Source organism: Aethina tumida, chromosome 4 (genome assembly GCF_024364675.1).
Source record: "Aethina tumida isolate Nest 87 chromosome 4, icAetTumi1.1, whole genome shotgun sequence".
NCBI classification, from domain to species: Eukaryota; Metazoa; Arthropoda; class Insecta; order Coleoptera; family Nitidulidae; genus Aethina; species Aethina tumida.
In genome coordinates, this window is record NC_065438.1 from 8,690,931 (window position 1) to 8,703,514 (window position 12,584).

Consider the following 12,584-nt stretch of genomic DNA (forward strand, 5'->3'; position numbering starts at 1 on the left):
GAATATATATTTTTTTAATTTATTATTTATCTTAATTAAATTATTAACTAGGCTAACTAATTTCTTTTATCAATTTTTTTAATTCAGTCTATGTATGAATTTTTTATAAATGAATATTGTGCGTCAGCTTTACAGAATTATATTGAAGATATCATTTTTTTAATTAATTTAAAATTAAATTACAGCAAAAATTAAAAATACAATTTCAATTTAGTTTATTTGTCTTACCATATACATAAATATGTGTTTCTATAATTTGTATCGAAATTTAATTAGAAAATAACATTTCTTTCGAAATTTTTGAATATACATTTTTTTAACATTTTAATTAATTTCTTCTATTCATTTTTTCTTAAATATTTGTTTAATTTGTTTTATTTGTTACCCATAAAAAATATTTTTTTATTTTAAATCAATATTGTGCGTCAGTTTTACAGGACTATGTTCTGGAGTTCATTTTTATAGTTATTTTATCGGGTAGTAAATTAAAAAATTATTCTATTTAATGCTACACATTTTATTTAACACAGTGAAAAAAACAATAAATATTAATTTATATTATGTGCCACATTTTTACAGATTTGGTAAATTATTCAATAATCAACTATTTTCATATTTAAATGTATTTATTTTATATTTAGTATTTCTTAAATTTAGAATATATTGGAGTTCTAAATAAATAAAAAAAAATATTGTTAAATAATAGTACTGTAATTTAACTAAAGTTTGAATGCATATATTTTAGTATGCTAATCCATAGTACAAACAGAAAATTAAATTTCTGTTCAAATTACAGCAAAAACTAAAATTACAATTCCAATGTCGTTTATTTGTCTTTCCATATATATAAATATATGTTTTCTATTACTTTAATCGAAATTTAATTAGAAAATAATATTTATTTGGAAATTTTTATTTAATTTTTTTAATATTTCAACTGATCTTTTATCCATTTTTTTTTAAATTCAATATAATCTGTTTTAATCGTCACCCATAAAAAAGTATTTTTTATTTAAAATCAATATTGTGCCTCAGTTTAGGAGGATTATGTTGTGGAGATCATTTTTATAGTTATTTTATCGTGTAGTAAGTTAAAAAAAAATAATAAATATTAATCATTATGTGCCATAAATTGGTAAATTATTCAATAATTGCAGGATTATTATTTAAATGAATGTATTTTGTATATTAAAATATTTAGGATCTTTTAAATTTGGAATATATGGAATCTGTAAATAAATAAAATATTTTATAATATGAATGTATTGAATATATTTTTTAAACAATCTATAATTCAAACAGAAAAATAAATTTCTATTCAAATTACAGCAAAAATTTGAAATACAATTTCAATTTAGTTGATTTGTTTTTCAATGTACGTATTTCTATAATTTTAATCTAAACTTAATTAGATAATGATTTTTCTTTGCAAATTTTTGATTCTATATATTTTTATTATATATTTTTTAACTTAATTAAATTAATAACTAGATAACATTTTAACTGATCTCTTTTATGCATTTTTTTTTTAAATTCAGTGTATGTTTAATCTGTTTTAATTATCACCCATAAAAAGTATTTTTTATTTAAAATCAATATTGTGCGTCAGTTTTGCAGGATTATGTTGTGGAGATCGTTTTAATAGTTATTTTATCGTGTGGTAAATTAAAAAAATATTCTATTTAATACGACAAATTTCATTTAACATGGTGAAAAAATAATAAAAAATAATTTATTTATTTATGTGTCATATTTTTGCGTATTTGGTAAACTATTCAATAATAAACTATTTTCATATTTCAATGTATTTATTTTGTATATAAAAATGTTTAGTATTTTTTTTAATTTGGAATATATTGAAGCCCTAAATAAATAACAAATTTTATAGTTAAATAATAATACTGTAATTTAAATAAAGTTTGAATGTATATATATTTTATTACGCTAATCCATAATACAAACAGAAAATTAAATTTCTATTCAAATTACAGCAAAAACTAAAAATACAATTTCAATTTAGTTGATTTGTTTTTTCATATGCATGAATAAAAATATGACTTCTGTACTTTATTAATGTACGAATATAAAAATGTAAATATGTGTGGTGCTTTCTAAATTTTTTTATTGCATTTAATGGATATTTTATCATCATTTTTATCACATTAATTTTAATAGTTATGTATAGGGGAGAGTCTATATTGGTAAAACATTAAATATTGAAGGCGTATCCACCATTTTTTAAAAGTTAATATAAGTTTAATTATAATTAAATTCAACTTGCAGCTTCAAAATATTCGAAATTTTTCTATTTTTTATCTCTATTTAACTTCACTTTTGCCATATTAATTTTACTAGTCATATTTAGGGGAGAGTAAAACATTTAATGTTTTTAAAATTGAAGGCGCATCCACCATTTAAAAAAAAAAATAATATAAGTTTAATTAATTCACTTGTAGGTTCATAATATTCAAAAATTTCTTTATTTTTGTTTCTATTTATTTTTTACTACTTTTAATAATTATGTATAGGGGAGAGTCTATTTTGTTGAAACATTAAAAGTTCTAAAAATTGAAGACGCATCCACCATTTTTAAAATTCAATATAAGTTAATTAAATTAAATTTATTCAAAATTATAATTTTTTCTCAGGTTTAAAATATTCAAAAATTTCTATTTTATATCCGTTTATGTATATTTACAATAACAAAGTAAATATATTAATAAACAGTTTTTAATTGAATAATCCAATTGAATTATAATATTGAATTAATATAATATATAATTAATTAACAAAGAGAATCATTAATTATGTCATTATATTTATATTATAATATCACTAATTTCTGTAAACAGTATATAAATAAATATTGAAGGATTGCAATAAACATCAAAGAGCACGTAATTATTTTTAATTAATAAACCATTAATTATTTAATTAAACGCGTCACAAGTGTTTTGACTGCAGCAATTAGTAAAATTAATATATTATAAAAATGGTACAATTAAAATTCCACACCAGATTTGTTGTATTAAACGAGGCAATATATTTTAACAGCTTACTCGCCGGTATATGTCACAGAAATATCCCCGTCAATTAAAATGATCCTAAATGAAACTTAAGTACTGGAGTAAGTATTACTGGAATTTAATTACTGCACTAATTTTATAAATAGCCAGGTTTTACGAGATACGGTAAAAGTGACTTGCCTACAAAAATAAATAAATGCCTGAATATTTCAATATTTCCTGACGTACTTAGTTAACAGTTAACAGTTAATTAATGTTGTACAAAATATTATTTCAAGTATTAATTATTTGTTTTAACGTGGTCGTAATTTAATTTAAACTTGCATTAAAATATTTCATTTGGATATTATAAATTAGTTAAACCGCAAACGAATTCCACCCCATTGAAAATAAACACCCGACGTATTTTTGTGGTTTAAAATAATTTTAGGAAATGAATTTCTAAATCCCATTAAAGTTTGCATCGCTATGAATTTATGCAAAACCCTTTCTCTGAAGCCCACACGAAAACTTTAAACAGAAATGATCGTTTAACCTGTTTTTGTTTCGGGTTATTAAGCACATCGATACTAAGACGAATTTGTCTCGACTTTAAGACGATTTGGCTGTCCGAAATTCAGTTCAACCCTTAAATTAACGTACACAAGTGGAATTCTTGATTTAAAACCATCGAGAACTGAAGTTTATTTAAAACGGTTTATTGTTAATGCTTTTAATAAGGAAAGAAAATGGTACGAGACGAACTAGATTAATCACCAAAAAGACGCTATTTAAACCGAAACTGGAAATGGAACTGGTAGGAAATTTTACGACAACCGTATCAGTTATAAAAGTATACGCCGCTAATTCCACCTTAGGGTTAGACCCGGGGGGATTTTCCACCTGTTATACAGCCATCTTAAAGTGTATTGAGGGTAGATTGATTGCCCCCATTCACCGGCAGACTCAGATATATTTCCAACTTCATATGTGAATTAATAACAATGTAATAAATCATTTTTAGGCCCATTGTTCAAGTTTCCACGTCGGAATTAATTTCAAAATTGTTATGTTACCTCAGAATTAACGTGTTGAGTGTGAAAAAATTAATTATGAGGTTTTCTATTGAGGCTTTTGCCTCCGACTTGATTCGACGACAGAACATTTAAAACACTTTCAATAAATTTCAATTCCCTCTATGGACTCATATGTGCGAGTGACATGGGGAAAATATTCTAAAATCATGTCCCAGTAGGTTTTAAAATGCCAATTTATTTCTCCTTTCCGCTGTATGCAATATATTCATATGAGAAAACTTTATGCATTGCTTTATTTAACACATATTCAATATATTGCGTATTATCATAATTTTATGTGCATGATAAATCAAATAACTTCGGCAAAATTGTCGGTTATCATTAAGTACACAAAGTATCACTTCAATTTATTGATTTGAACAACAGATTTGGAACTGATTTGCTGTGCAGTTTTACTAAAATTCACTGTTATATGAAACATGATGGGTTTATTAATATTTAGCACAGACTAAAAGTAAAGGAAACTTTTGTCAGAATTCACTTTTTTTAACAAAAGTTAAACTTGAATTCGTCATTATAACAACAGTGGCAAAAAAACAGACGAGACATATTAAGTAAATTGGTTCGAAAATTTATCGAGTGTCCGTGTGTTTTGTCAATTATTCATTGACATGTGACAACGCTTGTCGAAGTGGTCTTCAGTCCAAACCTGAATTGCCCTTTGCATTCGTTAGTTAACTCTATTATTTCATGGATGTGCTTAATTAATTCGTTGGATCAATACCATTTTATTAAAAAAGAAAATATTATTATTTGTACACGCCTTAATTATATTTGAAATGTCACATTGCGAGAAAAGTGTTGGTTTTATTGAATTTCCTGATGGTTTGCTCTGTGTATTTTTTTGTATTATGTTTCATCGCAGCACAATTTCACTCGTTCAAGTTGCAATTTCCACTGCTTTGATGTTTTCTATTTTTCATAGTGTGTTTTTCAGTCCGTTATGGGGGACGAAAAATTTTAATGAAAACTCACGTACAAATATCCGGACAATTTCGTTTGAAAAATTCCGTAATTACCTTTTAAAATAATTTCTCATTAAAAGGGCTTTTAGAAAAAAATTCTGGTACCGTTTATACCAACGGTATTTTCAAACGGGTTTTTGTGTTCATTTTTGAAGCAAAAATTCGTTTTACCCTTTTACTTATGCTAATAAGGCTTTTTTTCTACTCGATCTGGTCCAAAATAAAAAATCACGTAATGCTTTTAATCTTTAAAACGTGCTTTTTAAAGAACTGATTAAATTGATCTTTTAATGTGTTCCTGGAAAAAAATTAATTTGAAAGTTACAACCTGAAATTATTTTTTCAGAATCAAAGAATGTGATTTTACCATAGATTTTAGTAAGGGTGGAAAATTAATTGTAAATAATTATTTGTTGATATTTAACAGATAAATGTTTTGGAAGTTAAGAAATAAAGTGCCCACTTTCAGAGGATTAACAATCCCTAAGCAATTTTCTAAAAGGTGCAGCTTTTAACTTGTCTCCTGAGGTTTGATATATTATTCTTATTTTGTCAGACAGGACAATTTTTCAAGTCTTCCTATTAATGTACATTTCCTCTCGTGTCTTATTTATTTGTACTTACATACGTACGTGTTTTTTAGAAATTCCACTTTAATCATCAACATACGCTCCTTCAAGTGTGATACATTCCAACACTTCTTCATTTGAGCCTAATTTCTTTCCATGGAGTATCTTTTTCCAGTTTGCAAAAAGCCAGGAGACGCTGGGGGCCAAATCTGAAGAGTATGATGGGAAGGAAGTAATTCAAAACGGTTTTATGGTTTTTTAAAACTATTTTGTTTACATTTTTTACCTTTTCCGGAACGATTTTGGACGACTGGAGGGTTCAGTATTATAGGTGCTTGTACCGCAGCCATTTAAATTCACCATAGTCAATAAGAGTTGATTTCCCTGGTGCAGAATCCCCATAATGTTTATCAAGCCACTGTTTGGCTTCAATAACATTTTCCCCATCAAAAAATGGTGTTTAGTCAACACACGAAATTCCTTTCTTGAGAATTACAAAACTCGGGTCACTAAAACGACTGTAACCTCCAAACTACCAGTCAGAATGTCATAAAATTTTGATGCATACTGTTTGAATGAATGAACTATCCGGGAATTTGTGGGTCTGTGAATAATGTGGCCATATACATTGCTCATGTATAGAGTAATTTTAGAAATATTCATTTGTCTTAATAAAACTGTACATTTAAATATCCATATTATTATTAGTTATGCAGTAGATATGTTCGATAACAATAATACGGCAATATAATTATTTATTACTGAATTTAAATAGGAATTATTAATATTTAAAAAAAAATCAAGGGTCTAAATTATAGCAAATATAAAATAAAACAGTATGTAGTAATATATCCCTTATTTATAATAACTAAACACCTTTATTCATTGATTTCAGCAGCTTTTCAATATAATCCATCGATTTCTTTCCACTGATTTTGAACTTCTTCGTAGAGTTCATTCAAATTTGATAGTCTTTTTTCAGTCAATTTCATCCTAAAGGTTTTCAATTGGATCGAGGTCTGGGCTTTGTGCTGGTCAAGACATTACATGTAGTCCTTGGGAAGTTAACCATTCTTTAACAAATTTAGACGTGTATTTCGGATAGTTATCTTGCTGGAAGGTACACCTTAAACTCATGGTTTCTTCGGAAAATGGAAACGTTTAATTCTCCAGATTCTTGCCCCTTTTTTGTACCACTTTTGGGAACTCCTTCTAGAGTGTTCCTTCCATTAAAATTGGAAATTGATTTGTTTAAATTTATGTCGACTGTAATTTTGCTTTGCTTTTCACCATTTCGAAACTTTTCTACAATTTGTTGTTTAATTTGTCTTGATAAAAGGGCACCTTAGGCATTTTTAGCTTTAAAGAACGATGTTGGACTGCTAATTCTAATGATACATATTAATAATTAATTAGTTAAAAACCCAAGTTGGAAAATTTCGGTTGTCCAATTAAGAAGAGTACATTTTCAATATACTAAACATAATGAAAACCGTTTTCCCATCTCAATTTTAATCAAATTAGTGCCCATTAAACTCTTAAATACTCTCCATCATGAAAGGGCAGGTGGGTAATCTTAAACCTGAGCAACGCATCACGAACCTAACTGCAGCCCTTATTAACTTAATCACATTTAACGACGATAGGTTCGGGTGTCATTTAATTTTCTAAATATCATATCGCAAATGGAGGGAAAACGATTGAGACGTTTAGAGTTACGCGACGTGCGTCACGGCAACAAATAGGACGGAATTGTAAAAGAGGGTGGAAAAAAGATGAGTGTCACTTAGAAGGGAAGTGCCGCAATTAAAACAGCAGGCCGCCGACCCATTTTCCAAGACGGCGAAGTGCAATCTAACACCATTAAATCAGCGCCAGGTGCGTTCGCAGGTCAGAGATGGTGCTAGAAAACATTTCTTAATCATTGCGATTTTAACAAGACGGTTTTTTGTCGATGAAGACAGAGCGGGACATTAAAAACCCATTTCGGGATCATACATCTGCGATAAGTGGCGGAGATTAGGGTTCACGTTTGATTTAGCATCGAATCGATTCGATGCCGTTTCGTTGGCACCATTCTATTTTCACACGTGTCCCCCTAATTAAGGACCCAGTTAAAAAATCCAATCTCACCGGGTATTAGAGTTAAGCCAAATGGATTGCACTGTTGTTTTTTTTTTTTCGTCCCGTTTTAAAACTGCGATTGAAATGGCCGGTGAAAAAGCGAGCTTCTCGAATGTCTGGATAGTCGATGTTTTCAATTAATTGACGCGATATATGCAGATCAAGCAGGAAGATTGATCCAGTAAATTTTCATTAAAGAAACGGGAGCAAAACAGCTTAAATAATAAATGGAAAACAATTAATTACAGTAGTAAAAAAATAAATTACTAGTATAATCAATAAAAATAGTCTTTATTTGTTATTACAAGGAATATTAAAATTAACAATAAAAATGTGATAAAAATTTTATAGTATTAGTAAATTTTATTTATATTTATAATAAAATATAATATTTTCTAGCATAAAATAAACTTTACAATTTTTCTTATCGTCAATTGATAGATTTATTAGAATTACAGTGAAAAATACTTAAATTATTTGTGCCTCTATTAAAATTTTGTGCTTCTAATAAACTTTAAAATATGGTTTATCTAAAATACTAACAAAGTTTGTTTTTATTTGTAATACCTTAATTTTATTATAATTTTCAATAAACTACACATACATTAATTTTTATTACAAACTCTTGACGATACCACTATTTTTCTAGTGTAATTTTGTAAAAGTTATTATTCTGGTACAAATTTAGTTTTATTTAGTTAATGAAGTTAGTAAATATTTAATATATATTTAAATGTGGAATAATTATTAATTTTGAACTTGAATCTTGAATTTAATTACATTAATAAATCAGTTATAATGAATAAATCATTCAAATTTCTAGAGTTAATTAACATTAACTTTAATATAAATTCAATATGTTTTGTCTGGAACATTGATATATAGATCAATACTAATTATTATTCCTCAATTAGTATGAATCAAATTATCCCTCGTCTTTGATCTTAGAGACACATAGAAATGAAAATATAATTCCAGAATTAATGGGAATTAATGGTTTTAACATGGATGCATTTAGGTTGCATGCACAAAGGGATTAACCATAATATTACAAATTAGTACAATATTGCAATTATTCGTAAGAATGTAATTAATTCATTTGTTATTTCAGTGGAAAATAATGTTTACTAAAATATTTACCCATGTTCGTGTTATAACAAGCATAAATTTCTGCTCTGTTTAATTGAAACCTTTTGTAAAAATGAACTGAAAATAACATGGCACAATTGTGGTTTTGTTTTATCTTGTAATTTGACAGGTGATATTTCTATAGAAATAAAATATTGAAATTGATAAATTAAAATTCACATTGATGATATTTTAGGTACAGAAAAATGTAATTTACTTTTAATTAACGTTTAACATTACAAAGTAAATTTATAAAACAAGAGAGTTCTTGGAATTGGAGAAAAGATCAATTTAAAACTTCTCTTCAAAATTGTAACGTTTATTACTTAGAAAATTTGGAAATGACAAAAATAAATAATAGTCACATGGAGAAATGTCTGGACTACGTGGTGGAGAAAATAGAAAAGACACTTAATATTTTTTGAAGCTTTCATTGAACTTCTCATGTTGCCTATCTTGGGATATAATAAAAAACAATTAAAACTCCTTTTCTATTGACTAAAAAAACTCGTCTTTGAGTATCTATTTTAAGAAACAGTAGACGACTCATACAGGCATATTATTTAATTATAACATTTTGTGAAAATGAAGACAATTGTGGCTTTATTTTACTTTGTAATTTGACAGTTAATAACTTTATATAAACAATATATTATAATTCAAAAATTAAAATGCACAATGATGAAAATATTAGCTATCGAAAAAAGTAATTTGCTATAATTAACGTTTAAAATTAAAAAAAAACAAATTTTTAACACAAGAGAAAAAATACTGAGTTCTTAAAATTGGAAAAAAGATCAATTTAGATTTTCTTTTCAAAATTGTAACGTTTATTACTTAGAAAATTTGGCAATGGCAAAAATAAATAATAGTCGTATAGAGAAATGTCTGGACTACATGGTGGATAAAATAAAATATTCCATTTAATATTTCGAAGCTTCCATTGAACTTCTCATGTAGCCTATCTTCGGATGTTATAAAAAACAATTAAAACTCTTTTTCTATTGGTTAAAAAAACTCGTCTTTGACTATCTATTGTAAGAAACAGTAGACGACTCATACAGACATACATTTAATTATAATATTTTGTGAAAATGAAGACAATTGTGGCTTTATTTTACTTTGTAATTTGACAGTTAATAACTTTATATAAACAATATATTATAATTCAAAAATTAAAATGCACAATGATGATAATATTAGTTATCGAAAAAAGTAATTTGCTATAATTAACATTTAAAATAAAAAAAAACAAATTTATAACACAAGAGAAAAAATACTGAGTTCTTAAATTTGAAAAAAGATCAATTTAGAATTTCTTTTCAAAATTGTAACGTTTATTACTTAGAAAATTTGTCAATGACAAAAATAAATAATAGGTACATGAAAAAATGTCTAGACTACATGGTGGATAAAATAGAACATTCCATTTAACATTTCGAAGCTTCCATTGAACTTCTCATGTTGCCTATCTTGGGATGTTATAAAAAACAATTAAAACTCCTTTTCTATTGGCTAAAAAACTCGTCTTTGAGTATCTATTTTAAGAAACAGTAGACGACTCATATAGGCATACATTTAATTATAACAATTTGTGAAAATGAAGACAATTGTGGCTTTATTTTACTTTGTAATTTGACAGTTAATTACTTTATATAAACAATATATTATAATTTAAAAATTAAAATGCACAATGATGATAATATTAGCTATCGAAAAAAGTAATTTGCTATAATTAACATTTAAAATTAAAAAAAAAAACAAATTTATAACACAAGAGAAAAAATACTGAGTTCTTAAAATTGGAAAAAAGATCAATTTAGAATTTCTTTTCAAAATTGTAACGTTTATTACTTAGAAAATTTGGCAATGGCAAAAATAAATAATAGTCACATAGAGAAATGTCTGGACTACATGGTAAATAAAATAGAACATTCCATTTAACATTTCGAAGCTTCCATTGAACTTCTCATGTTGCCTATCTTGGGATGTTATAAAAAACAATTAAAACTCCTTTTCTATTGGCTAAAAAACTCGTCTTTGAGTATCTATTTTAAGAAACAGTAGACGACTCATACAGGCATACATTTAATTATAACATTTTGTGAAAATGAAGACAATTGTGGATTTATTTTACTTTGTAATTTGACAGTTAATAACTTTATATAAACAATATATTATAATTCAAAAATTAAAATGCACAATGATGATAATATTAGCTATCGAAAAAAGTAATTTGCTATAATTAACATTTAAAATAAAAAAAAAAAACAAATTTATAACACAAGAGAAAAAATACTGAGTTCTTAAATTTGAAAAAAGATCAATTTAGAATTTCTTTTCAAAATTGTAACGTTTATTACTTAGAAAATTTGTCAATGACAAAAATAAATAATAGGTACATGAAAAAATGTCTGGACTACATGGTGGATAAAATAGAACATTCCATTTAACATTTCGAAGCTTCCATTGAACTTCTCATGTTGCCTATCTTGGGATGTTATAAAAAACAATTAAAACTCCTTTTCTATTGGCTAAAAAACTCGTCTTTGAGTATCTATTTTAAGAAACAGTAGAGTACTCATACAGGCATACATTTAATTATAACATTTTGTGAAAATGAAGACAATTGTGGATTTATTTTACTTTGTAATTTGACAGTTAATAACTTTATATAAACAATATATTATAATTCAAAAATTAAAATGCACAATGATGATAATATTAGCTATCGAAAAAAGTAATTTGCTATAATTAACATTTAAAATTAAAAAAAAAAAACAAATTTATAACACAAGAGAAAAAATACTGAGTTCTTAAAATTGGAAAAAAGGTCAATTTAGAATTTCTTTTCAAAATTGTAACGTTTATTACTTAGAAAATTTGGCAATGGCAAAAATAAATAATAGTCACATAGAGAAATGTCTGGACTACATGGTGAATAAAATAGAACATTCCATTTAACATTTCGAAGCTTCCATTGAACTTCTCATGTTGCCTATCTTGGGATGTTATAAAAAACAATTAAAACTCCTTTTCTATTGGCTAAAAAAACTCGTCTTTGAGTATCTATTGTAAGGAACAGTAGACGACTCATACAGACATACATTTAATTGTAATATTTTATGAAAATGAAGACAATTGTGAATTTATTTTACTTTGAAATTTGACAGTTAATTACTTTATATAAACAATATATTATAATTTAAAAATTAAAATGCACAATGATGATAATATTAGCTATCGAAAAAAGTAATTTGCTATAATTAACATTTAAAATAAAAAAAAAACAAATTTATAACACAAGAGAAAAAATACTGAGTTCTTAAATTTGAAAAAAGATCAATTTAGAATTTCTTTTCAAAATTGTAACGTTTATTACTTAGAAAATTTGTCAATGACAAAAATAAATAATAGGTACATGAAAAAATGTCTGGACTACATGGTGGATAAAATAGAACATTCCATTTAACATTTCGAAGCTTCCATTGAACTTCTCATGTTGCCTATCTTGGGATGTTATAAAAAACAATTAAAACTCCTTTTCTATTGGCTAAAAAAACTCGTCTTTGAGTATCTATTGTAAGGAACAGTAGACGACTCATACAGACATACATTTAATTGTAATATTTTATGAAAATGAAGACAATTGTGAATTTATTTTACTTTGAAATTTGACAGTTAATTACTTTATAT

General features: G+C 25.9%; 1 protein-coding gene across 3 annotated transcripts in view; it reads left to right on the plus strand.

Annotated features, from left to right (window-relative positions):
* LOC109596127 (uncharacterized) overlaps positions 1–12,584 on the plus strand; it is a 57,220-nt gene that overhangs the window by 348 nt on the left and 44,288 nt on the right. The gene's annotated exons all lie outside the window — the stretch shown is intronic.